This window comes from Dendrobates tinctorius, unplaced genomic scaffold (assembly GCF_039654945.1).
Source record: "Dendrobates tinctorius isolate UK_male_01 unplaced genomic scaffold, ASM3965494v1 ptg000168l, whole genome shotgun sequence".
In the NCBI taxonomy this organism is placed as follows: Eukaryota; Metazoa; Chordata; class Amphibia; order Anura; family Dendrobatidae; genus Dendrobates; species Dendrobates tinctorius.
This window is the reverse complement of record NW_027361835.1, coordinates 1605158-1632028: the sequence shown is the minus strand read 5'-3', so window position 1 is coordinate 1632028 and position 26871 is coordinate 1605158. Positions and strand designations below refer to the sequence as shown.

The 26871-nt window shown below is 52.3% G+C and overlaps 2 long non-coding RNA genes across 3 annotated transcripts in view; one reads left to right on the top strand and one right to left on the bottom strand.

The window, feature by feature from the left end:
* Positions 1–18264, bottom strand: part of LOC141053712 (uncharacterized) — a 239029-nt gene extending 220765 nt beyond the window's left edge. The window contains exon 1 of the long non-coding RNA XR_012221257.1: positions 18142–18264. This is a non-coding gene — a long non-coding RNA (uncharacterized lncRNA). The remainder of the gene's footprint in view (positions 1–18141) is intronic.
* Positions 18265–18339: 75 nt separating this feature from the next.
* LOC141053713 (uncharacterized) overlaps positions 18340–26871 on the top strand; it is a 41427-nt gene continuing 32895 nt past the window's right edge. Inside the window, exon 1 of one of the 2 annotated variants that reach the window (XR_012221258.1) lies at positions 18340–18485. This is a non-coding gene — a long non-coding RNA (uncharacterized lncRNA). Of the gene's footprint in view, positions 18486–19981; positions 20086–26871 lie in introns of those variants that run through there. The other variant, XR_012221259.1, reaches the window with a different exon arrangement.

Here is a 26871-nt window from a genome sequence, read left to right as displayed (position 1 = left end):
GGAAGTCTGCAGAACTGCCTGTGACAGATTGCTGATCTGTCACAGTGATCTGTGATGTGACAGATCAGCGATCTGTCACAGGACAGTGATGTCCCACCTGGGACTATGTAATAAAGTAAAAAAAAAAAAAAAAGTGTAAAAATAATTAAAAAAAAAAAAAAAAAAAAAAAAATCGCTAAATAAATTAAAAAAAAAAAATATTCCCCAATAAATTCATTTTTTGAAAATAAAAAAAACAAAACAATAAAAGTACACATATTTGGTATCGCTGCGTCCATAGCGACCCGCCCTATAAAAGTGTCCCATTAGTTAACCCCTTTAATGAACCCCTTAAAAAATAAAAATAAAAAACGAAGCAAAAAATAATGATTTATTATCATACCACCGAACAAAAAGTGCAATAACGCGTGATCATAAAGACGCATATAAATATCCATGGTACCGCTGAAAACGTCATCTTGTCCCGCAAAAAATGAGCCGCCACCCAGCATCATCCGCAAAAAAATAAAAAAGTTATAGCTCGCAGAATAAAGCGATGCAAAAATAATTTTTTATATAAAATTGTTTTCATTGCAAAAAACCGACAAAACATAAAAAAACGACCTAAATGAGGTATCGCTGTAACCGTACTGACCCGAAGAATAAAACCGCTTTATCAATTTTACCGCACGTGGAACGGTGTAAACGCACCCTCCAAAAGAAATTCATGAAACGCTGGTTTTTGTTCATTCTGCGTCCCATAAATCGGAATAAAAAGCGATCAAAAAATGTCACGTGCCCGAAAACGGTACCGATAAAAACGTCAACTCGTCCCGCAAAGAATAAGACCTCACATGACTCGGTGGGTCAAAATACGGAAAAATTATAGCTCTCAATATGTGGTGATGCAAAAACTATTTTTACAATAAAAAGCGTCTTTTAGCGTGCGACAGCCGCCAAACATAAAAACCGCCATAAATAGTAAAGCAAACCCCCCGTTATCACCCCCTTAGTAAGGGAAAAATAATAATAAAGTATTTATTTCCATTTTCCCATTAGGGTTAGGGCTAGGGTTAGGGGTGTGTTGGGGTTAGGGTTGGAGTTATAATTGGGGGTTTCCACTGTTTGGGCACATCAGGTGCTCTCCAAATGCAACATGGCGTCTGATCTCAATTCCAGCCAATTCTGCGTTGAAAAAGTCAAATGGTGCTCCTTCCCTTCCAATCTCTGCCATGCGCCCAAACAGTGTTTTACTCCCACATATGGGGTATCAGCATACTCAGGACAAATTGCAAAACAACTTTTGGGGTCCAATTTCTCCTGTTACCCTTAGGAAAATAAAAAATTGGGGCAAAAATATCATCTTTGTGGAAAAAAATGATTTTTTTATTTTCACGCCCAGGCGTTATAAACTTCTGTGAAGCACTTGGGGGTTCAAAGAGCTCACCACACATCTAGATAAGTTCCGTGGGGGGGTCTAGTTTCCAAAATGGGGTCACTTGTGGGGAGTTTCAATAGTTTAGGTACATCAGGGGCTCTCCAAAGGCAACATGACACCCGCAGACCATTCCATCAAAGTCTGCATTCCAAAACGTCAATACTTCCCTTCCGAGCCCCGACGTGTGCCCAAACAGTGTTTTACCCCCACATATGGGGTATCAGCGTACTCAGGACAAATTGGATAACAACTTTTGGGGTCCAATTTCTCCTGTTACCCTTGGGAAAATAAAAAAATTGGAGGAGACTAATTGATCATGTTTGTGGAAAAAATACGATTTTTGTATTTTCACGCACGGGCGTTATAAACTTCTGTGAAGCACTGGGGGGTTCAAAGTGCTCACCACACATCTAGATAAGTTCCTTGGGGGGTCTAGTTTCCAAAATGGTGTCATTTGTGTGGGGTTTCTACTGTTTTGGTACATCAGGGGCTTTCCAAACGTGACATGGTGTCCGATCTCAATTCCAGCCAAAAACGTCAAATGGCGCTGCTTCCCTTCCGAGCTCTGCCATGCGCCCAAATAGTCATTTACACCCACATATGGGGTATCAGTGTACTCAGCACAAATTGCACAATAACTTTTAGGGACCTATTACCCTTGGAAAAATAAAAATTGGGGGTGAAAAGATCATTTTTGTGGAAAAAAATATGATTTTGTAATTGTACGGCTGTACGTTATAAACTTCTGTGAAGCCCTTGTGGGTTCAAAGTTCTCACCACATATCTAGATAAGTTCCTTGGGGGGTCTAGTTTCCAAAATGGGGTCATTGGGGGGGTTTCCACTGTTTAGGTACATCAGGGGCTCTCCAAACGCGACATGGCGTCCGATCTGAATTCCAGCCAATTTTGCATTGAAAAAGTCAAACGGCGCTCCTTCCCTTCTGAGCTCTGCCATGCGCCGAAACAGTGGTTCCCTGTTGTGAGTTCATTTTCCCCTTTACCACTGAGGCCCGATGAACTCCCTCTTCTAGTAAAGAAAGATAGTGAGCCTGATTATCAGGCATCTGGGTCTAATGATGATGATTGGCTGAGTGGAGTTTCTGACTGGATATAAGGCTGTCCACGCCCGTCTGCTCTGCGGGTGATTTCTCTGTGGATCCTTGGATACCAGTCTGAATTCCTGCTCTCCAAAAGCTAAGTTTTCTGCTTTGCCGTTTGCATTTGTACATTGTTTTTGTTTTGCTGGATTTCTGTCATTCCCTGCTGGGGTGATCTGAATTCCTTTAGCTCTGTCTTCAGAAAATACCTGAGTGCTGATATAGTTTTTGAAGCCTAGCTGCTTCAGGGCCTTCTTCCATATCAGCCTGTTGGCTTATGTCTTTTCAGGGTTTTTGCAGATTGCAGACAGCAGCTGTCCTATCCTGTCCTATTTTAGTGAGTTTGGGCTCCATTGTTTGCTCAGCCTATCTTTCTATCTGTGTGTGTGTTTTTTCATCTTGCTTCACCGTCATTATATGTTGGGGGCTGCCTTTTACTTTGGGGTCTGCTCTGGGGCAGTTTAGTTTTCCTTTTCTGTCTTTAGGCTATTTAGTTTCTCCGGCTGTGATCGAGGGGTCTAGGGCACCGTAGGAACCCCCCACGGCTACTGCTAGTTGTGTTGTTAGGTTCAGGGGTCTGCAATCTGATAGTTGCCAACTTCTCCGGTTTTCTGGACTTAGCTGCTATTTTTGTGTCTGCCTCCTACGGTGACTCATTCATAACAGTTCCCCCCCACATATCAGGTATCGGCGTACTCAGGACAAATTGTACAATAACTTTTGCAGTCCAATTTCTCCTGTTACCCTTGGTAAATTAAAAAAAATTGAACCTGAAGTATTTTTTTAGTGAAAAAAAGTTAAATGTTCATTTTTTTTTAAATATTCAAAAAATTCCTGTGACGCACCTAAAGGGTTAATAAACTTCTTGAATGTGGTTTTGAGCACCTTAAGGGGTGCAGTTTTTAGAATGGTGTCACTTTTGTGTATTTTCTATCATATAGACCCCTCAAAGTGGCTTCAAATGTGATGTGGTCCGTAAAAATAAAATGGTGTTGCAAAAATGAGAAATCGCTGGTCAACTTTTAACCCTTATAACTTCCTAACAAAAAAAAATTTTGGTTTCAAAATTGTGCTGATGTAAAGTAAACATGTGGGAAATGTTAGTTATCAAGTTTTTTGTGTGCCGTATCTCTGTGATTTAAGGGCATAAAAATTCAAAGTTGGAAAATTGCGAAATTTTCAAAATTTTCGCCAAATTTCCGTTTTTTTCACAAATAAACGCAAGTTATTTGAATGAAATTTTACCACTAACATGAAGTACAATATGTCACGAGAAAACAATATCAGAATCACCGGGATCCATGGAAGCGTTCCAGAGTTATTACCTCATAAAGGGACAGTGGTCAGAATTGTAAAAATCGGCCTGGTCATTAACGTGCAAACCACCCTTGGGGCTTAAGGGGTTAAAGAAAAACTTACGGTAGTCTTAGAGGCAATAATATTTTGTGCGGGTTTTTTTTTTTAGACATTTTATTGAACTTTTTTTTTAACCAAATCCCAATTTTTCAGTTTGCCTTCTGATCTTGTGCACCGCCATGCTTTTGGCAGGTCTATCAGGCTGTCATATCTGGAGTCCATTATTTGACCTCGTTGCGTTATGACAGCTATACCTGGTCTCCAATAAGGTAAACTAGTCTGACTTCACCCTCCGTTAAACATCTGGTTTCCACTGTCATAAATGGGGGCTAAATGGCCGCAGATGATACAACAGGGCGTCCGCTATAATATACAGCAGGCACCTTCTGCTACCTTTCCCCTGTCGGGGGCGCTATTCATGCAATTCTCCATACTGTTAAAAAGCTGAGGATTGAGGCCCCTTAATGATCACCATTAAAAAAATATATCAGCGGTAGTAAGATCCTCCAAGGTCCAGATAGAATCTGTCACACCAGAGAAGTAAAAGGAGGTGCACTTCGTGTTCTCAGGACTATGTTTTTGGGGTGTCTTCTAGGCCAGCGGAGCACTAACAATGAGGCGGCAGCGTTTTACTGCAGAGTGATGGGAGATATTTCTGAGTCTGCGGCCAGAGGCAGCGAGTCTTTCAGTCGGAGATGTTGATGGCTATGCTAATCACTTTTATCTGAGGAAACATAACTAATCGCACGGTTTACATTTCGCCACATTTATGAGCGTAATTTTAGCAGATAATTTTATGACGTAATAAAACATAATACTGCATTAGTCGGCTGTTTTTTTAAAGATACCTAGAATGATTTGCGCTAAAACATTCTCACTATTTCAAACGAGCTTATTATTTCACATTCTGACTTGTAGAAAATTAATGAAAAATATTTTCAGCCCAGAAATATTAATTGCGCGCAGCAGCATCCTGTACACAGAATATTTAGTGAAAAGACGGAGACATTCTGCATAATTCATTAATACATTGCAGAAAATTGTTTTAGAAGCGGCTCTATTCCCAGAAATAAATTTGACCCCGCCGCTCTTCATTCTCCTATCAGATCAGTAAATGGAGAAAAAAAAATGCTTTCCTGATGTCCGCACAAATTATGGCCTCTAAGGAGGCCCCTCTATGTCCTGCAGATCTGTGGAGGGATCAGTGGTGTAATCTGCAGACTATCACCCCTCCACCTCCTGACAGTTACATGGTGATAGTCCGCAGATTACTACGCCAATGGCCTCTCCTTAGACCTGCAGATCATTGCGACTCTACCTCCTGACAGATATACAGTGCCAAGCAAAAGTATTCACCTCTTTAGCTTTTTACCTACAGTGGATGCGGAAAGTAGTCACAACCCTTTATATTTTTCATCTTTGCTTCATTGAAGCCATTTGGTAAATTCAACAAAGTTCATTGTTTTTCTCATTAATGTGCACTCTGCACCCATCTTGACTTAAAAAAACAGAAATGTAGATATTTTTGCAAATTTATTAAAAAAGAAAAACTGAAATATCACATGGTCATAAGTATTCAGCCCCTTTGCTCAGACAGTCCTATGTAAGTCGCATGCTGTCCATTTCCTTGTGATCCTCCTTGTGATGGCTCTACTCCTCCATTGGAGTCCAGCTGTGTGTAATTACACTGATAGGACTGGATGTGTAAAGGCGCACACCTGTCTATATAAGGGCCCCGTCACACATAGCGATCTCGCTAGCGAGATCGCTGCTGAGTCACAAGTTTTGTGACAACAGCGATCTCACCAGCGAGATCGCTGTGTGTGACAGCGACCGGCCCCCCTGCCAGTATCGCTGATCGCTGTAAGAAACCGATGGACATTTCTTTTGTCGCTGGCTCCCGCTGACCAGCATGCATTGCTGCGTGTGACAGGCAGGAGACCAGCGATCTGCTGGTAACTTACACATCAGGTATCCAAGGGACGTGCGCTCCATAGATACCCGATGTGTACCTTAGTTACCAGCTCCCTGCATCAGCACGCTGGTAACTAACGAACACAGCGACGCCGCGCGCTCGGCGTCGCTGTGCTGATCGCTGGTGAAGCTGTCTGACAGCTCACCAGCGATCACATAGCGACTTACCAGCGATCCTGACACGTTGATATCGTTGTCGGGATCGCTGGTGAGTCGCTATGTGTGACTCCCGCTTAAGACCTCACAGCTCACAGTGCATGTCACACCAAATGAGAATCATGAGGTCAAAGGAACCGGCCAAGGAGCTCAGAGACAGAATTGTGGCAAGACACAGATCTGGCCAAGGTTACAAAAGAATTTCTGCAGTACTCAAGGTTCCTAAGAGCACAGTGGCCTCCATAATCCTTACATGGAAGAAGCTTGGGACCACCAGAAGTCTTCCTAGACCTGGCCGTCCAGCCAAACTGAGCAATCGTGGGAGAAGAGCCTTGGTGAGAGAGGTAAAGAAGAACCCCAAGATCACTGTGGCTGAGCTCCACAGATGCAGTAGGGAGATGGGAGAAAGTTCCACAAAGTCAACTATCACTGCAGCCCTCCACCAGTTGGGCCTTTATGGCACAGTGGCCCGACGGAAGCCTCTCCTCAGTGCCAGACATATGAAAGCCTGCATAGAGTTTGCTAAAAAACACATGAAGGACTCCCAGACTATGAGAAATAATATTCTCTGGTCTGATGAGACAAAGATAGAACTTTTTGGTGATGATTCTAAGCGGTATGTGTGGAGAAAACCAGGCACTGCTCATCACCTGCCCAATACAATCCCAACAGTGAAACATGGTGGTGGCAGCATCATGCTATGGGAGTGTTTTTCAGCTGCAGGGACAGGACGATTGGTTGCCATTGAAGGAAACATGAATGCGGCCAAGTACAGCGATATCCTGGATGAAAACCTCTTCCAGAGTGCTCTGGACGTCAGACTTGGCCAAAGGATCACCTTCCAACAAGACAATGACACTAAGCACACAGCTTGGCAAAGAACACACTCCCTTCCCAGGCTGGTGCAGCAGATTTGGCAGTGGTGCTCTGTTGTGCGAGGGGGCTCTGCCAGCATTTTGTGAAAGCCTGGAGGCCCCGCACATCCATTGCTATGGTGGCCTCCGGGAAAATGGCCACCAGGGACGGCACATGCTCAGATCGAGATCTCGTCCCGAGATCTCTAGACGACATCTCGATCTGAGCATGCACTGCCCCCGGCAACCATTTTCCCGGAGGCCACCGCATCGCAGCAATGGATGTATGGGGCCTCCAGGCTTTCACAAGATGCCAGCGGAGCCCCGAGCACCACCACCGAACCTGTCACACCAGCCTGGGATGGGATTTCCCAGAGGCCACCGTACCTGCCGCACCAGCCTGGGAAGGGAGTCATATCGCCAGACCACCGGACATCTCCTGCGACACTGCTCCACCAGCGCTGCTGATCACCCCCGGGTAAGCTGAATTCAGACCATAAGACAGACCCCCATTTGACACACTATTTTTTCCCTATTTCCCTTATGAAAACTTGGGGTGCATCTTATGGTCCGGTGCACAGTCTTATAAAAAAATACAGAATATACAGTATATATACATACACACATATATATATATATATATATATATACACACACACACACACACATACATATATATACATACATATACACACACACACACACACACACATACATACATACACACACAAAACACACAGCTCTGGGAAAAATTTGGGGTGTATGCACACGCTGCGGATCCACAGCGGATTTGGTCCTGCGGATCAGCAGCGGTTTCTGCTGCGGTGTACAGTACAATTAAAAGCAATGGAAAACGAAGACCGCAGTGCACACGGTGCAGAATTTTCTGCGCGGATTTGCTGTGGTTTTAAATCCGCAGCATGACACTACTTTGTGTGGATTCCGCAGCGGTTTGGCACATGCTCCATGACAGGTATCAAACCGCAGGCAAATCCGCAGAAAATCCGCAGATAAACCGCAGGTCTTTTGACCAGCGGATTTAGAGAAATCCGCGCTGAAAATTCCGTGGCAGAATCCGCAGCGTCTGCACATACCCTAAGAGCCCACTGCACAGTTGTATAACAATCCGCTTCTCTCCATGTCTGGCAGCCATTCCATTCCAGTGTCAGCTGAATTCCAACCAGAGTCCACCTCATTCTACTTAATGTGCTTCTGATTAGGTGATCACCTGAACCAAATCTTATCTAACGAAAGAAAGTATAAACACCCTGCTGTGGTGTTCACAGTCCTCCTGCAACAGGACAAGCTGGATGGTGAAACAAGTGCTAGTAATATCCCAAAAGTAATAGGAATGACAAAATAACTTAACCAGGCCAAAGGAGATAAAAAGTCTTGAGTGAGGAAAGAAGGGCTCAATTCTGGCTTTACTAGCAGAGGGATACAGTGAGCATCATGTTGCCTCCATCATTAAAATTTCTAAGACGGCAGTCCATTACAACAAGGTCAAGCAGCAGATATTGAGGACAATAAAGCTACAGAACGGCAGAGGGCGAAAACGACTCTCCACTGACCGGGATGACAGTCATCTTATTCGAATGTCACTCAGCAACCGCAGGATGACATCAGGTGACTTATAAAAGGAATGGCAAATGGCAGCTGAGGTGAAGTGCATGGCAAGAACAGTTCGTAACAGGCTCCTAGAGGTAGGGCTCAAATCATGTAAAGCTAGAAAAAAGCCTTTCATCAATGAGAAGCAAAGGAGAGCCAGGCTGAAGTTTGCCAAAGACCATAAGGATTGGACCCTGGAGGACTGGAGTAAGGTAATCTTCCGTGAGGAGTCTAATTTTCAGCTTTGCCCAACACCTGGTAGTCTAATGGGTAGACTGAGACCTGGAAAGGCGTACAAGCCAGTGTCTTGCACCCACTGTGAAACTTGGTGGAGTATCGGTGATGATCTGGGGAGGCTTCAGCAAGGCTGGAATTGGGCAGGTTAATCTTTGCGAAGGACGTATGAATCAAGCCACATACAAGGTTATCCTGGAAAAACCAGGGCTGTGGAGTCGGAGTCGGAGTCGTGGAGTCGGAGTTGGAGTCAGTATAAAATGGACCGACTCCGACTCCTAAAATATATAATAAATTGGGTACAGTAATTCAATGCAGGATGTGCTGAATATTTTTTTATAGGAGTTTGGGAAAGTTATGAAATGTCCTATAAATGGCTGTTCTATTCCTGATCTAAGGCTACATTCACACACAGCGTTTTTCCTGTGTTTTTTGAGGATACGTTTCTCAGCTGCAAAAGCTGATCATCTTTTTAAAAAACTGCATCACCTGAAAGGTTTTTGAGCTCATAGATAATGTTTTCAATAGCAAAAGCAGATTAGAAATTTGCTCTATCTATATATCCATTTATCCATATCTGTCTATCCATATCGTATCTGTACCAAAAAGAATGAAAACCGGGTAGTACACCAATATATATTCTGTTCTATCTAAATATCTTGATTATTGGATCATAAAAATGATTAAATGTCTGAGGTTCACATTGTACTACAATAAATTTTTCACTTAAATATAAGCAATATGTGTGGGAGTCGGAGTTGGAGTCGGAGTCGGTGTAAGGGAAATTGAGGAGTCGGAGTCGGAGTCGCAGGTTTGGCTTACCGACTCCACAGCCCTGGGAAAAACAGCTGATTCCTTCTGCTCAGGCAATGTTCCCCAACTCTGAGGACAATGCGCCATGCCACACAGCTAGGTCCATCAATGGGTGGATGAAAGACCACCACATCAAACCCCTGTCATGTCCAGCCCAATCTCCAGACCTGAACCCCACTGAGAACCTCTGGAATGTAATCAAGAGGAAGATGGAGAGTCACAAGCCATCAGACAAAGAAGAACTGCTGACATGTGTGTACCAGGAGCGGCATAAGGTCACCCAGAAGCCGTGTGAGAGACTGGTGGAAAGAAGCCGAGACGCAGGAAAGCCGGGATTAACAATCATGGGGATTCCACAGAATATTGATCTCTGAACTCTTCCCGAGGTAAAACATTGGTATTGTTGTTTCTAAATGATTATGGACTTGCTTTCTTAGCATTATTTGAGGTCTGCAAGCTCTCTGCATTTTTTTGTTATTTTGACCATTTTTCATTTTCTGAAAATAAATATAAAATTTAGTGCTTGGAAATTCGGAGACATGTGGTCAGCAGTTTATAGAATAAAAGAGCAATTTACATTTTACTCAAAAATATAAAGCGAAAAAGTCTGAAAATTTTGCAGTGATCTCTTAATTTTTGCCAGGGCTGGCTGTCTGTATAATATATATACACACACACACACAAATATACAGGCACACGTGGGTTAAAGTCTCTGGGTGATGCAATCATCATAAACCCAAATTGGTAAAAGAAAAACAGCCTTTCTGGCTCAAAAGAAAAGAAAAAGTTCATAAACAGTCCTGCCCAGGACTTCGGGGCCAGCACATATAGTAGCTCTCACCAGAGCGTCAATCTAAGGCTACTTTCACACATCAGTTTTTTGCCGTCAGGCAGGATCCGGCTATTTTTCGAAAAAAACGAATCCAGCATAAGTTTTGGAGAACTGTTGAAACGGATCCGTTTTTCTGCCGGATCCGTCTAGCAGGTTATATCTGTTTCCTGGGGGCTGGCCAATTGGATCTGAGCATGCGCAGACTTAAAAAAACGGATCCGGCGGCTGGATCCGTCTTTTTCTGGATCCGGTGCATTCCGGCGCCCATAGACTTTCATTGTGGCAAAAAGCCGGAAGCTTCGGATCCGGCGCTTCCGGCTTTTTCGCCGGAGACAAAAAACGTTACAGTAGCCGTTTTTTCCAGACGCCGGAATGAGACAAGTAGCCGGATCCGGCAAAAACCGGATGAAACGCAATGCCATCCAGCTCGATCCGGCGCTAATGCAAGTCAATGGGGAAAAACTGGATCCGGCATTGCATTTCGCCGGATCCGGTTTTACAAAAAAAAGCCGGATCGCGCCTGACGGCGAAAAACTGATGTGTGAAAGAGGCCTAAGCTTACTTGACTCCACACAACAGAGACCACAGAAGAAAAAAAACTGGACATATCGTTCCCCAGCCACACCCTTGAAGAGGAGATATGGTGAGTAGGCGTCCAGCCCATCTATTACCTACTCACCTAAAAACCTACCCATAACATGGCCGCTTAACTCCTTCAGCACATATCATGATGAAAAGATATGGGCTTCTAGATCACGGAGGAAAGCCGTCTCCGTGACACATATCTCCCCTCACATATGCGCACATAAGGACCCTCAGCCCAGGCATTAATCAGAGAGGCAGCACAGGGGCGATAGGAGAGACTGGAGTATCTGTCTGTATGACCACAATAAGCCGTACACTCCATAGAGGTGGCTTTTATCGAAGAGTGGCCAGGAAAAAGCCTTTACTTACACACAAAAATTGTACGGCTCATTTTGAGTTTGCCAAAAGACATGTGGGAGACTCCCCAAATGTATGGAGGAAGGTGCTGTGGTCAGAGGAGACCAAAATTTACCTTTTTTGGCCACCAAGGTAAACGCCATGTCTGGGGCCAAACCAACACAGCTCGTCACCTCAAGAACACCATCCCCACAGTGAAATATGGTGGTGGCTGCATCATCCTGTGGGGATGTTCTTCGGAAGAAGGAACAAGGAAAATGATCCAAGATGAGGAGAAGATGGATGGTGCAATATACAGAGCTATTCTGGAGCAAAACCTGTTTCAGTCTGTCAGTGATTGACATTGGGAAGGAGATTAGCCTTCCAAAAGGACAATAACCCAAAGCATACTGCTAAAGCAACACTCGAGTGGTGTAAAGGGAAAAGTGTAAATGTTCTGGAGCGGCCGATTCACAGCCCAGACCTTAATCCCATGAAGAATCTGTGGTCAGACTTGAAGATCGCTGTTCACCAGAGGAAACCATGCACCCTGAAGGAGCTGGAGCAGTTTTTTCTTGGTGAATGGGTAAAAATCCCAGTGGCAAGATGTGGAAATCTCATAGAGACTTATGTAAAGCAACTTGCAGCTGTAATTAGCGCAAAAGGAGGACCTACAGAGTACTGACCTTAGGGGGTGAATAGTTACGCACACTGAAGTTTTTAGTTAGTTTGTCCAACTTGTGGCTCGCTTCACTATAAGGCCGGAGTCACACTGGCGAGGAATACGGGAGAGTGAGAGGCGCAAAAAGCACGCATTAGACACGGACCAATGATTCTCTATGGGGTCCCTCGCACCAGCCGTATATTTCTCATCCGTATTCTACGCTCCGTGCCACTCGCAGCATGCTGCGATTGTCAGCGTACTACGCCCGTAGTACGCCAATGCAAGTCTATGGGTGCGCAAAAAATACGGATTGCACACGGAACACACATGTGACTTGCGAGAAATACGCACCAGGTGTCTTTAGAAAGGAGGAGCTCCTGTCATAGGGCTCCATTATTTGTCCATTTTGCAAGCCTGCGAGAAAATCTCGCCATACGGATTGCATACGGATGCTTACATGCGCAAAATACGCGACCACACCTTGATTACGGATGACATACGGAGCACTGTTTAGGGGTCTGTCATCCGTATTACGCATGTAAAATACTGACCGTATTTTGCGCAGGTTAGTGTGACTCCAGCCTAAAAAGAAAACCCAATGTTCACAGTTGTTGGCATGTTCATTACACAAACTAATGCAAACCCTCAGAAAAACCAAAAAAGTGTAATTCCAGCAAAACAAGAAAAATTCCAATGGGGTGAATACTTTTGAAAGCCAAAGTATTGGTGTATGGGGATATATCCTGCAGATTATTGCACCAATGCCCTCTTGACAGGACATCACTCCTCTGCCTCCTGGCAGTGATACATTCTGCAGATTATCACACCTGTTCTGGGACTCTACATTCCTATGCAGTGTGTCAGACGCTGAGACACGTGTTTCCTTATTTTGGGGACCCCTACATTATTTTGTGCTGTGATCGCACACTCTTTGGTATCTTTCAAATCCCGTCCTCGCTCCTACACTCGAGTCCGCAGCAGTAATTTGCTCTTCGTAGATCACATCGTTATCGTTGACCTTACTAAGGTGATTTATGGGGTCTGTCCGCTCTGGATAGAAATCTCCTAGTTACTTTGAATGTAAAACATTTGGACACGTAATCCAGTCACCAAAATGTGATGTTTTCTGGAGAAATCTTATCTTCTGCCATTTCAGAACAGTAAAATCAACACTGATAAAATATGATCAATATTATAAAGGACATTGGGACGTGGACTCATCATGGGCTGTGCAGGTCTAACAGCAGTCAGAATCCTGACACGTGACTGCTCATACGTAGTGACTGTAAGCGCCAATCGGCTGCTCAGTCCCAGAAGAGAGGCGCTCCTCTGCAGGACCTGGTCACAGGAAGGTCAGGCCAGAAGCCGGAGGCTGCACTACCGTGACACTGGTCACAGTGTGGACACAAATCACCATCCACAGCAGTTTCCACACGTGTCACAGCTGGGTCAGGTGTAGACATCAATGTGGATGGTGACCCACACATGGCTTCTGTGATCCTGGCTGTTGGGAGTAGTAGTTGAAGATCTGAGTATTTGTCCATTAGGCTGTGTGCACACGCTGTGGATTCATCCGCGCGGATTTTGCAAAATCTGCAGATAAATCCGCAGGTCAAAAGACCTGCGGTTTATCTGCGGATTGGCCTGCGGTTTATCATCTCCACAATGGAGGATGCAGCCGGGCAGCGTATACGGGCGGTGCGGCTGGGCGGCGTATACGGGCAGAGCAGCCGGGCTGCGTATACTGGCGGTGCGGCTGGGCGGCGTATACGGGCAGAGCAGCCGGGCTGCGTATACTGGCGGTGCGGCTGGGCGGCGTATACGGGCGGTGCGGCCGGGCGTCGTATACGGGCGTTGCGGCCGGGCTGCGTATACGGGCGGTGCGGCTGGGCGTCGTATACGGGCAGTGCAGCCGGGCTGCGTATACGGGCGGTGCGGCCGGGCATCGTATACGGGCAGTGCGGCGTATACAGGCAGTGCAGCCGGGCTGCGTATACGGGCGGTGCGGCTGGGCGGCGTATACGGGCGGTGCGCCTGGTGGCGTATACGGGCGGTGCGGCTGGGCTGCGTATACGGGCGGTGCGGCCGGGCGTCGTATACGGGCGGTGCGGCCGGGCTGCGTATACGGGCGGTGCGGCCGGGCTGCGTATACGGGCGGTGCGGCTGGGCGGCGTATACGGGCAGTGCAGCCGGGCTGCGTATACGGGCGGTGCGGCCGGGCGTCGTATACGGGCGGTGCGGCCGGGCGTCGTATACGGGCAGTGCGGCGTATACAGGCAGTGCAGCCGGGCTGCGTATACGGGCGGTGCGGCTGGGCGGCGTATACGGGCGGTGCGCCTGGTGGCGTATACGGGCGGTGCGGCTGGGCGGCGTATACGGGCGGTGCGGCTGGGCGGCGTATACGGGCGGTGCGGCGTATACGGGCAGAGCAGCCGGGCTGCGTATACTGGCGGTGCGGCTGGGTGGCGTATACGGGCAGTGCAGCCGGGCTGCGTATACGGGCGGTGCGGCCGGGCGTCGTATACGGGCGGTGCGGCCGGGCGTCGTATACGGGCAGTGCGGCGTATACAGGCAGTGCAGCCGGGCTGCGTATACGGGCGGTGCGCCTGGTGGCGTATACGGGCGGTGCGGCTGGGCGGCGTATACGGGCAGAGCAGCCGGGCTGCGTATACTGGCGGTGCGGCCGGGCGGCGTATACGGGCGGTGCGGCCGGGCTGCGTATACGGGCGGTGCGGCCGGGCGTCGTATACGGGCGGTGCGGCCGGGCGTCGTATACGGGCGGTGCGGCCGGGCGTCGTATACGGGCGGTGCGGCCGGGCGTCGTATACGGGCGGTGCGGCCGGGCGTCGTATACGGGCGGTGCGGCCGGGCGTCGTATACGGGCGGTGCGGCGTATACAGGCAGTGCAGCCGGGCTGCGTATACGGGCGGTGCGGCTGGGCGGCGTATACGGGCGGTGCGCCTGGTGGCGTATACGGGCGGTGCGGCGTATACGGGCAGTGCAGCTGGGCAGCGTATACGGGCGGTGCGGCTGGGCGGCGTATACGGGCAGTGCAGCGTATACGGGCAGAGCAGCCGGGCTGCGTATACTGGCAGTGCAGCCGGGCTGCGTATACGGGAGGTGCGGCCGGGCGTCGTATACGGGCAGTGCGGCGTATACAGGCAGTGCAGCCGGGCTGCGTATACGGGCGGTGCGGCTGGGCGGCGTATACGGGCGGTGCGCCTGGTGGCGTATACGGGCGGTGCGGCCGGGCGGCGTATACGGGCGGTGCGGCTGGGCGGCGTATACGGGCGGCGTATACGGGCGGCGTATACGGGCGGTGGAGCTGGGCGGCGTATACGGGCGGTGCGGCTGGGCTTCGTATACGGGCGGTGTATACGGGCGGTGGAGCTGGGCGGCGTATACGGGCGGTGTATACGGGCGGTGCGGCTGGGCGGCGTATACGGGCGGTGGAGCTGGGCGGCGCGGCTGGGCGGCGTATACGGGCGGTGTATATGGGCGGTGCGGCTGGGCGGCGTATACGGGCGGTGTATACGGGCGGTGGAGCTGGGCGGCGTATACGGGCGGTGTATACGGGCGGTGCGGCCGGGCGGCGTATACGGGCGGTGGAGCTGGGCGGCGTATACGGGCGGTGCGGCTGGGCTTCGTATACGGGCGGTGGAGCTGGGCGGCGTATACGGGCGGTGTATACGGGCGGCGTATACGGGCGGTGGAGCTGGGCGGCGCGGCTGGGCGGCGTATACGGGCGGTGTATACGGGCGGTGGAGCTGGGCGGCGTATACGGGCGGTGTATACGGGCGGTGCGGCCGGGCGGCGTATACGGGCGGTGGAGCTGGGCGGCGTATACGGGCGGTGCGGCTGGGCTTCGTATACGGGCGGTGTATACGGGCGGTGGAGCTGGGCGGCGTATACGGGCGGTGTATACGGGCGGTGTATACGGGCGGCGTATACGGGCGGTGGAGCTGGGCGGCGCGGCTGGGCGGCGTATACGGGCGGTGTATACGGGCGGTGCGGCTGGGCGGCGTATACGGGCGGTGTATACGGGCGGTGGAGCTGGGCGGCGTATACGGGCGGTGTATACGGGCGGTGTATACGGGCGGCGTATACGGGCGGCGTATACGGGCGGTGCGGCTGGGCGGCGTATACGGGCGGTGTATACGGGCGGTGGAGCTGGGCGGCGTATACGGGCGGTGTATACGGGCGGTGCGGCCGGGCGGCGTATACGGGCGGTGTATACGGGCGGCGTATACGGGCGGTGTATACGGGCGGCGTATACGGGCGGTGGAGCTGGGCGGCGTATACGGGCGGTGCGGCTGGGCGGCGTATACGGGCGGTGTATACGGGCGGTGCGGCTGGGCGGCGTATACGGGCGGTGTATACGGGCGGCGTATACGGGCGGTGGAGCTGGGCGGCGTATACGGGCGGTGCGGCTGGGCGGCGTATACGGGCGGTGTATACGGGCGGTGCGGCTGGGCGGCGTATACGGGCGGTGTATACGGGCGGCGGAGCTGGGCGGCGTATACGGGCGGTGTATACGGGCGGCGTATACGGGCGGTGGAGCTGGGCGGCGTATACGGGCGGTGCGGCTGGGCGGCGTATACGGGCGGTGTATACGGGCGGTGTAGCTGGGCGGCGTATACGGGCGGTGCGGCTGGGCAGCGTATACGGGCGGTGTATACGGGCGGCGTATACGGGCGGTGGAGCTGGGCGGCGTATACGGGCGGTGCGGCTGGGCGGCGTATACGGGCGGCGTATACGGGCGGTGCGGCTGGGCGGCGTATACGGGCGGTGGAGCTGGGCGGCGTATACGGGCGGTGCGGCTGGGCGGCGTATACGGGCGGTGTATACGGGCGGTGGAGCTGGGCGGCGTATACGGGCGGTGTATACGGGCGGCGTATACGGGCGGTGGAGCTGGGCGGCGTATACGGGCGGTGCGGCTGGGCGGCGTATACGGGCGGTGCGGCTGGGCGGCGTATACAGGCGGCGTATACGGGCGGTGGAGCTGGGCGGCGTATACGGGCGGCGTATACGGGAGGTGGAGCTGGGCGGCGTATACGGGCGGTGCGGCTGGGCGGCGTATACGGGCGGTGTATACGGGCGGTGCGGCTGGGCGGCGTATACGGGCGGTGTATACGGGCGGCGGAGCTGGGCGGCGTATACGGGCGGTGTATACGGGCGGCGTATACGGGCGGTGGAGCTGGGCGGCGTATACGGGCGGTGTATACGGGCGGTGGAGCTGGGCGGCGTATACGGGCGGTGCGGCTGGGCAGCGTATACGGGCGGTGTATACGGGCGGCGTATACGGGCGGTGGAGCTGGGCGGCGTATACGGGCGGTGGAGCTGGGCGGCGTATACGGGCGGCGTATACGGGCGGTGCGGCTGGGCGGCGTATACGGGCGGTGTATACGGGCGGCGTATACGGGCGGTGGAGCTGGGCGGCGTATACGGGCGGTGTATACGGGCGGCGCGGCTGGGCGGCGTATACGGGCGGTGCGGCTGGGCGGCGTATACGGGCGGTGTATACGGGCGGTGCGGCTGGGCGGCGTATACGGGCGGTGGAGCTGGGCGGCGTATACGGGCGGTGTATACGGGCGGCGTATACGGGCGGTGGAGCTGGGCGGCGTATACGGGCGGCGGAGCTGGGCGGCGTATACGGGCGGTGTATACGGGCGGTGCGGCCGGGCGGCGTATACGGGCGGTGTATACGGGCGGTGTATACGGGCGGTGGAGCTGGGCGGCGTATACGGGCGGTGTATACGGGCGGCGTATACGGGCGGTGGAGCTGGGCGGCATATACGGGCGGTGTATACGGGCGGTGGAGCTGGGCGGCGTATACGGGCGGTGTATACGGGCGGTGCGGCTGGGCGGCGTATACGGGCGGTGGAGCTGGGCGGCGTATACGGGCGGTGCGGCTGGGCGGCGTATACGGGCGGTGTATACGGGCGGTGGAGCTGGGCGGCGTATACGGGCGGTGCATACGGGCGGTGCGGCTGGGCGGCGTATACGGGCGGTGGAGCTGGGCGGCGTATACGGGCGGTGCGGCTGGGCGGCGTATACGGGCGGTGTATACGGGCGGTGGAGCTGGGCGGCGTATACGGGCGGCGTATACGGGCGGTGTATACGGGCGGTGTGTATACGGGCAGTACAGTAGGGCAGCGTATACGGGCGGTGCGGCCGCCATAGTATATCGTGTGTGACCCTGAGGCGCCACTCACCGTGTCAGGGCCGCGCTGACGCCTCCCGCCGTCTCCTCACACTTCAGGCTCCTTCCCGCCGCATTAGGCTCCTCCCACATGGCGGCCTCGCACTCTCCTCACGGGTTGTCCTGGTAACACCATTCGCGCCGGCCTTCACTCTCTTTGCACAGTTGCTAGCTCTCCTCCAATCAGATCTCAGCACTACAGCAAGGGGCGGAGCTAAGCGCCGCTGGGGCGGATGGGAGTTGTAGTCCCTGCTGCTGCGTAATCCCGCTCACCTTTGTTGCAGTCCCGCAGCTCCGGTCCGGCCGCTGACTGGAGAGTGAGGAGACGCGGGCGCCGGTCCGGCCGCTGACTGGAGGGTGAGGAGACGCGGGCGCCGGTCCGGCTTCTGACTGGAGGGTGAGGAGACGCTGGCGCCGGTCCGGCTTCTGACTGGAGGGTGAGGAGACGCTGGCGCCGGTCCGGCTTCTGACTGGAGGGTGAGGAGACGCGGGCGCCGGTCCGGCCGCTGACTGGAGGGTGAGGAGATGCGGGCGCCGGTCCGGCCGCTGACTGGAGGGTGAGGAGACGCGGGCGCCGGTCCGGCCGCTGACTGGAGGGTGAGGAGACGCGGGCGCCGGTCCGGCTTCTGACTGGAGGGTGAGGAGACGCGGGCGCCGGTCCGGCCGCTGACTGGAGGGTGAGGAGACGCGGGCGCCGGTCCGGCTTCTGACTGGAGGGTGAGGAGACGCGGGCGCCGGTCCGGCTTCTGACTGGAGGGTGAGGAGACGCGGGCGCCGGTCCGGCCGCTGATTGGAGGGTGAGGAGACGCGGGGGCCGGTCCGGCTTCTGACTGGAGGGTGAGGAGACGCGGGCGCCGGTCCGGCTTCTGACTGGAGGGTGAGGAGACGCGGGCGCCGGTCCGGCCGCTGACTGGAGGGTGAGGAGACGCGGGCGCCGGTCCGGCCGCTGACTGGAGGGTGAGGAGACGCGGGCGCCGGTCCGGCCGCTGACTGGAGGGTGAGGAGACGCGGGCGCCGGTCCGGCTTCTGACTGGAGGGTGAGGAGACGCGGGCGCTGGCCCAGCTTCTGACTGGAGGGTGAGGAGACGCGGGCGCCGGCCCAGCTTCTGACTGGAGGGTGAGGAGACGCGGGCGCCGGTCCGGCTTCTGACTGGAGGGTGAGGAGACGCGGGCGCTGGCCCAGCTTCTGACTGGAGGGTGAGGAGACGCGGGCGCCGGCCCGGCTTCTGACTGGAGGGTGAGGAGACGCGGGCGCCGGTCCGGCTTCTGACTGGAGGGTGAGGAGACGCGGGCGCCGGTCCGGCTTCTGACTGGAGGGTGAGGAGACGCGGGCGCCGGCCCAGCTTCTGACTGGAGGGTGAGGAGACGCGGGCGCCGGTCCGGCTTCTGACTGGAGGGTGAGGAGACGCGGGCGCCGGCCCGGCTTCTGACTGGAGGGTGAGGAGACGCGGGCGCCGGTCCGGCTTCTGACTGGAGGGTGAGGAGACGCGGGCGCCGGCCCAGCTTCTGACTGGAGGGTGAGGAGACGCGGGCGCCGGCCCAGCTTCTGACTGGAGGGTGAGGAGACGCGGGCGCCTGTCCGGCTTCTGACTGGAGGGTGAGGAGACGCGGGCGCCGGTCCGGCCGCTGACTGGAGGGTGAGGAGACGCGGGCGCCGGTCCGGCTTCTGACTGGAGGGTGAGGAGACGCGGGCGCCGGTCCGGCTTCTGACTGGAGGGTGAGGAGACGCGGGCGCCGGTCCGGCTTCTGACTGGAGGGTGAGGAGACGCGGGCGCCGGTCCGGCTTCTGACTGGAGGGTGAGGAGACGCGGGCGCCGGTCCGGCTTCTGACTGGAGGGTGAGGAGACGCGGGCGCCGGCCCGGCTTCTGACTGGAGGGTGAGGAGACGCGGGCGCCGGTCCGGCTTCTGACTGGAGGGTGAGGAGACGCGGGCGCCGGTCCGGCTTCTGACTGGAGGGTGAGGAGACGCGGGCGCCGGTCCGGCTTCTGACTTGATGAGGAGACGCAGGTGCTGGTCCGGCCTTGCGGCCCCCTGACACAATGGGCCATTCAGGCCGAGATCTGCTCCCAATGTCTCCTCTGATCAGACGTCAGCTCAGCTACAAGAAGCAATTATTTCCCGACTCTGAGAGCAACAAAGTGAAACATCGCAAAAGTCTGAAAAGTGGAAATAATTTAAGACCTTTGTAAAGTGCAGGACAGGAAACTTGTCTGCGCCGCCGGCTCGGGGGCTCGTAGATCGCACTATCTGGTCGCCCCCATTTTCCTGTTAATTTTCTGTGGACAAGGCTGCACTTCATCAGCCCCTGATAACAGAGCGGAAAAGCCCCTCCGTGCAGACCGCGGCTGTAAATCTCCGGGAGCCGCTAACATGGGGAGAGCGAATGTGAGACACAAGTGTTTTCACTAAGGTACGCCCCACCGCCATAAGGCTTTAATGGGGAATTCTTCCTCCGAAGACTGGCACTGAGCGCGCAGTAAGGGGCCGGGGTGTAGGATCAGGTTTATAATGTGAAAGAAATCTCCCGGCTCCATTGTGAAGCCCCACGTGTCTACAGTATATCACTATACATTGCCCGGATGTAATAAAGCTCATACCTGAAGATGACTGCAGGAGAGACACCGTGCTTTAAACCCTTGGCGACATCCACCCTCCATGTACAGCGGATGTGCGCACTCACTGTGTGGTGCAGAGCCCCTCCATCCAGCACGAGTTGTGCAGCCGGCGCCTGAGAGTACGTCCGTGTTCACACTGTCAGTATTTCACATCAGTATTATCAGCAGCTGAGAGTACGGCCGCATTCACACAGTCAGTATTTCACATCAGTATTATCAGCAGCTGAGAGTACGGCCGCGTTCACACAGTCAGTATTTCACATCAGTATTATCAGCAGCTGAGAGTACGGCCGCGTTCACACAGTCAGTATTTCACATCAGTGTTATCAGCAGCTGAGAGTACGGCCGCGTTCACACGGTCAGTATTTCACATCAGTATTATCAGTAGCTGAGAGTACGGCCGCGGTCACACAGTCAGTATTTCACATCAGTGTTATCAGTAGCTGAGAGTACGGCCGCGTTCACACGGTCAGTATTTCACATCAGTATTATCAGTAGCTGAGAGTACGGCCGCGGTCACACAGTCAGTATTTCACATCAGTGTTATCAGTAGCTGAGAGTACGGCCGCGTTCACACAGTCAGTATTTCACATCAGTATTATCAGCAGCTGAGAGTACGGCCGCGTTCACACGGTCAGTATTTCACATCAGTGTTATCAGCAGCTGAGAGTACGGTCGCGTTCACACGGTCAGTATTTCACATCAGTGTTATCAGTAGCTGAGAGTACGGCCGCGGTCACACAGTCAGTATTTCACATCAGTGTTATCAGTAGCTGAGAGTACGGTCGCGTTCACACAGTCAGTATTTCACATCAGTATTATCAGCAGCTGAGAGTACGGCCGCGTTCACACGGTCAGTATTTCACATCAGTGTTATCAGCAGCTGAGAGTACGGTCGCGTTCACACGGTCAGTATTTCACATCAGTGTTATCAGTAGCTGAGAGTACGGCCGCGTTCACACGGTCAGTATTTCACATCAGTATTATCAGCAGCTGAGAGTACGGCCGCGTTCACACGGTCAGTATTTCACATCAGTGTTATCAGCAGCTGAGAGTACGGTCGCGTTCACACAGTCAGTATTTCACATCAGTATTATCAGCAGCTGAGAGTACGGCCGCGTTCACACGGTCAGTATTTCACATCAGTGTTATCAGCAGCTGAGAGTACGGCCGCGTTCACACAGTCAGTATTTCACATCAGTGTTATCAGCAGCTGAGAGTACGGCCGCGTTCACACGGTCAGTATTTCACATCAGTATTATCAGTAGCTGAGAGTACGGCCGCATTCACACGGTCAGTATTTCACATCAGTATTATCAGTAGCTGAGAGTACGGCCGCGTTCACACGGTCAGTATTTCACATCAGTATTATCAGCAGCTGAGAGTACGGTCGCGGTCACACGGTCAGTATTTCACATCAGTGTTATCAGTAGCTGAGAGTACGGCCGCGGTCACACGGTCAGTATTTCACATCAGTATTATCAGCAGCTGAGAGTACGGCCGCGTTCACACGGTCAGTATTTCACATCAGTATTATCAGCAGCTGAGAGTACGGTCGCGTTCACACGGTCAGTATTTCACATCAGTATTATCAGTAGCTGAGAGTACGGCCGCGGTCACACAGTCAGTATTTCACATCAGTGTTATCAGCAGCTGAGAGTACGGCCGCGTTCACACGGTCAGTATTTCACATCAGTATTATCAGCAGCTGAGAGTACGGCCGCGGTCACACAGTCAGTATTTCACATCAGTGTTATCAGTAGCTGAGAGTACGGCCGCGTTCACACGGTCAGTATTTCACATCAGTATTATCAGCAGCTGAGAGTACGGCCGCGTTCACACAGTCAGTATTTCACATCAGTGTTATCAGCAGCTGAGAGTACGGCCGCGTTCACACAGTCAGTATTTCACATCAGTGTTATCAGCAGCTGAGAGTACAGCCGCGTTCACACGGTCAGTATTTCACATCAGTGTTATCAGTAGCTGAGAGTACGGCCGCGTTCACACAGTCAGTATTTCACATCAGTGTTATCAGCAGCTGAGAGTACGGCCGCGTTCACACAGTCAGTATTTCACATCAGTATTATCAGCAGCTGAGAGTACGGCCGCGTTCACACGGTCAGTATTTCACATCAGTGTTATCAGTAGCTGAGAGTACGGCCGCGTTCACACAGTCAGTATTTCACATCAGTGTTATCAGCAGCTGAGAGTACGGCCGCGTTCACACGGTCAGTATTTCACATCAGTGTTATCAGTAGCTGAGAGTACGGCCGCGTTCACACGGTCAGTATTTCACATCAGTATTATCAGTAGCTGAGAGTACGGCCGCGTTCACACGGTCAGTATTTCACATCAGTGTTATCAGCAGCTGAGAGTACGGCCGCGTTCACACGGTCAGTATTTCACATCAGTGTTATCAGCAGCTGAGAGTACGGCCGCGTTCACACAGTCAGTATTTCACATCAGTGTTATCAGCAGCTGAGAGTACGGCCGCGTTCACACAGTCAGTATTTCACATCAGTGTTATCAGTAGCTGAGAGTACGGCCGCGTTCACACAGTCAGTATTTCACATCAGTGTTATCAGCAGCTGAGAGTACGGCCGCGTTCACACAGTCAGTATTTCACATCAGTGTTATCAGCAGCTGAGAGTACGGCCGTGTTCACACGGTCAGTATTTCACATCAGTGTTATCAGCAGCTGAGAGTACGGTCGCGTTCACACGGTCAGTATTTCACATCAGTGTTATCAGCAGCTGAGAGTACGGCCGCGTTCACACGGTCAGTATTTCACATCAGTGTTATCAGCAGCTGAGAGTACGGCCGCGTTCACACGGTCAGTATTTCACATCAGTGTTATCAGTAGCTGAGAGTACGGCCGCGTTCACACGGTCAGTATTTCACATCAGTATTATCAGTAGCTGAGAGTACGGCCGCGTTCACACGGTCAGTATTTCACATCAGTGTTATCAGCAGCTGAGAGTACGGCCGCGTTCACACGGTCAGTATTTCACATCAGTGTTATCAGCAGCTGAGAGTACGGCCGCGTTCACACGGTCAGTATTTCACATCAGTATTATCAGTAGCTGAGAGTACGGCCGCGTTCACACGGTCAGTATTTCACATCAGTATTATCAGCAGCTGAGAGTACGGCCGCGGTCACACAGTCAGTATTTCACATCAGTATTATCAGTAGCTGAGAGTACGGCCGCGTTCACACGGTCAGTATTTCACATCAGTATTATCAGTAGCTGAGAGTACGGCCGCGTTCACACGGTCAGTATTTCACATCAGTATTATCAGTAGCTGAGAGTACGGTCGCGTTCACACGGTCAGTATTTCACATCAGTGTTATCAGCAGCTGAGAGTACGGTCGCATTCACACGGTCAGTATTTCACATCAGTGTTATCAGCAGCTGAGAGTACGGCCGCGTTCACACGGTCAGTATTTCACATCAGTATTATCAGTAGCTGAGAGTACGGTCGCGTTCACACGGTCAGTATTTCACATCAGTGTTATCAGCAGCTGAGAGTACGGTCGCGTTCACACGGTCTGTATTTCACATCAGTGTTATCAGCAGCTGAGAGTACGGCCGCGGTCACACGGTCAGTATTTCACATCAGTGTTATCAGCAGCTGAGAGTACGGCCGCGTTCACACAGTCAGTATTTCACATCAGTGTTATCAGCAGCTGAGAGTACGGCCGCGGTCACACGGTCAGTATTTCACATCAGTGTTATCAGCAGCTGAGAGTACGGCCGCGTTCACACAGTCAGTATTTCACATCAGTGTTATCAGCAGCTGAGAGTACGGCCGCGTTCACACAGTCAGTATTTCACATCAGTGTTATCAGCAGCTGAGAGTACGGCCGCGGTCACACGGTCAGTATTTCACATCAGTGTTATCAGCAGCTGAGAGTACGGCCGCGTTCACACGGTCAGTATTTCACATCAGTGTTATCAGCAGCTGAGAGTACGGCCGCGGTCACACAGTCAGTATTTCACATCAGTGTTATCAGTAGCTGAGAGTACGGCCGCGGTCACACGGTCAGTATTTCACATCAGTATTATCAGCAGCTGAGAGTACGGCCGCGGTCACACAGTCAGTATTTCACATCAGTGTTATCAGTAGCTGAGAGTACGGCCGCGGTCACACGGTCAGTATTTCACATCAGTGTTATCAGCAGCTGAGAGTACGGCCGCGTTCACACAGTCAGTATTTCACATCAGTATTATCAGTAGCTGAGAGTACGGCCGCGTTCACACAGTCAGTATTTCACATCAGTATTATCAGTAGCTGAGAGTACGGCCGCGTTCACACAGTCAGTATTTCACATCAGTGTTATCAGCAGCTGAGAGTACGGCCGCGTTCACACAGTCAGTATTTCACATCAGTATTATCAGTAGCTGAGAGTACGGCCGCGTTCACACGGTCAGTATTTCACATCAGTATTATCAGCAGCTGAGAGTACGGCCGCGTTCACACGGTCAGTATTTCACATCAGTGTTATCAGCAGCTGAGAGTACGGCCGCGTTCACACGGTCAGTATTTCACATCAGTGTTATCAGCAGCTGAGAGTACGGTCGCGTTCACACGGTCAGTATTTCACATCAGTATTATCAGTAGCTGAGAGTACGGCCGCGTTCACACGGTCTGTATTTCACATCAGTGTTATCAGCAGCTGAGAGTACGGCCGCATTCACACGGTCAGTATTTCACATCAGTGTTATCAGTAGCTGAGAGTACGGCCGCGGTCACACGGTCAGTATTTCACATCAGTATTATCAGCAGCTGAGAGTACGGCCGCGTTCACACGGTCAGTATTTCACATCAGTATTATCAGTAGCTGAGAGTACGGCCGCGTTCACACAGTCAGTATTTCACATCAGTGTTATCAGCAGCTGAGAGTACGGCCGCGTTCACACAGTCAGTATTTCACATCAGTGTTATCAGCAGCTGAGAGTACGGCCGCGGTCACACGGTCAGTATTTCACATCAGTGTTATCAGCAGCTGAGAGTACGGCCGCGTTCACACGGTCAGTATTTCACATCAGTGTTATCAGCAGCTGAGAGTACGGCCGCGGTCACACGGTCAGTATTTCACATCAGTATTATCAGTAGCTGAGAGTACGGCCGCGTTCACACGGTCAGTATTTCACATCAGTATTATCAGCAGCTGAGAGTACGGTCGCGTTCACACGGTCAGTATTTCACATCAGTATTATCAGTAGCTGAGAGTACGGCCGCGTTCACACAGTCAGTATTTCACATCAGTGTTATCAGCAGCTGAGAGTACGGCCGCGGTCACACAGTCAGTATTTCACATCAGTGTTATCAGTAGCTGAGAGTACGGCCGCGTTCACACGGTCAGTATTTCACATCAGTGTTATCAGTAGCTGAGAGTACGGCCGCGTTCACACGGTCAGTATTTCTCATCAGTGTTATCAGTAGCTGAGAGTACGGCCGCGTTCACACGGTCAGTATTTCACATCAGTGTTATCAGCAGCTGAGAGTACGGCCGCGTTCACACGGTCAGTATTTCACATCAGTATTATCAGCAGCTGAGAGTACGGCCGCGGTCACACGGTCAGTATTTCACATCAGTGTTATCAGTAGCTGAGAGTACGGCCGCGTTCACACGGTCAGTATTTCACATCAGTGTTATCAGTAGCTGAGAGTACGGCCGCGGTCACACGGTCAGTATTTCACATCAGTGTTATCAGTAGCTGAGAGTACGGCCGCGTTCACACGGTCAGTATTTCACATCAGTATTAGCAGCTGAGAGTACGGCCGCGTTCACACGGTCAGTATTTCACATCAGTATTATCAGCAGCTGAGAGTACGGCCGCGGTCACACGGTCAGTATTTCACATCAGTGTTATCAGTAGCTGAGAGTACAGCCGCGTTCACACGGTCAGTATTTCACATCAGTATTAGCAGCTGAGAGTACGGCCGCGTTCACACGGTCAGTATTTCACATCAGTGTTATCAGCAGCTGAGAGTACGGCCGCGTTCACACAGTCAGTATTTCACATCAGTGTTATCAGCAGCTGAGAGTACGGCCGCGTTCACACAGTCAGTATTTCACATCAGTATTATCAGCAGCTGAGAGTACGGCCGCGTTCACACG